This window comes from Rhincodon typus, unplaced genomic scaffold, assembly GCF_021869965.1.
Source record: "Rhincodon typus isolate 14 unplaced genomic scaffold, sRhiTyp1.1 hic_rhity00000629, whole genome shotgun sequence".
Lineage (NCBI taxonomy): Eukaryota > Metazoa > Chordata > Chondrichthyes > Orectolobiformes > Rhincodontidae > Rhincodon > Rhincodon typus.
The window spans coordinates 49,198-50,000 of NW_025966267.1; the positions used below are offsets into that span (position 1 = coordinate 49,198).

General features: G+C 45.0%; 1 long non-coding RNA gene across 1 annotated transcript in view; it reads left to right on the forward strand.

The window, feature by feature from the left end:
• Positions 1 to 294, forward strand: part of LOC125488382 — a 32,324-nt gene extending 32,030 nt beyond the window's left edge. The window contains exon 5 of the long non-coding RNA XR_007266298.1: positions 221 to 294. This is a non-coding gene — a long non-coding RNA (uncharacterized LOC125488382). The remainder of the gene's footprint in view (positions 1 to 220) is intronic.
• Positions 295 to 803: the final 509 nt, after the last annotated feature.

The following is an 803-nucleotide window of genomic DNA, read 5'->3' on the forward strand; positions in this document are numbered from 1 at the left end:
AAGGGTCTAGGCCCGAAATGTCAGCCTTCCTGCTCCTCTGATGCTGCTTGGCCTGCTGTGGTCATCCAGCTCTACACCTTGTTATCTCCGCGTGTTACATGGTGCCCGTATCAGAGGCAGAGTTGGAGGAAGCTGACGCGCTGCTAAAATGCCCCTGGAGGAGCTACAAAAAACAACAGCCTGTGGGCTCAGAGAGAAGGGATATAGTGATTGCAACAAGGTTGGTCAGGTGGACCTCATAGAATATGGGTTCTCTGATTGGGGCTGTTAATCTGGTCCAATCAGGGAGCCCTAGCTGACAGATATAAACAGGAGTGTCAGAGTCTCTGTTTACTCTGAGAGCAGAAGCTGGATCAGTGTTAAGGACTTACCCTGTGTAAATAAAGGGTGTCTTGGTGATGGGATGCTTTCCTCTGCAGAATTATTTTTATAACCTGTCATTGAGCAGACATTCGCTCCTCTCAATTCATACTGGTATAATTTTACCTTCACCAACTCAATCCCTACTGAAACTGTTAATTTATTGGCACTACCCCACAAAAGGCATAAGAGATGTTGTCTAGGAATTGGAAAGAGAAAGACCATATGGATGAAGGAAAAGATTCTCTTCTGAGGCTTGAACTTAGCAATATTAGCTTGATTTTGTATCTAGATGGGCTATCATGTACCTGAGAGTGAATGATACTGGGCCAGGGCCTGGATCTTGGTCCAGTGGAGGGCGTACTGAAAAAAAAATCATCATTGTATGGGGCACTTGTATATTTTGTGCCCTGATCTGAGAGAAAAAAGATCTTCATCTGCTT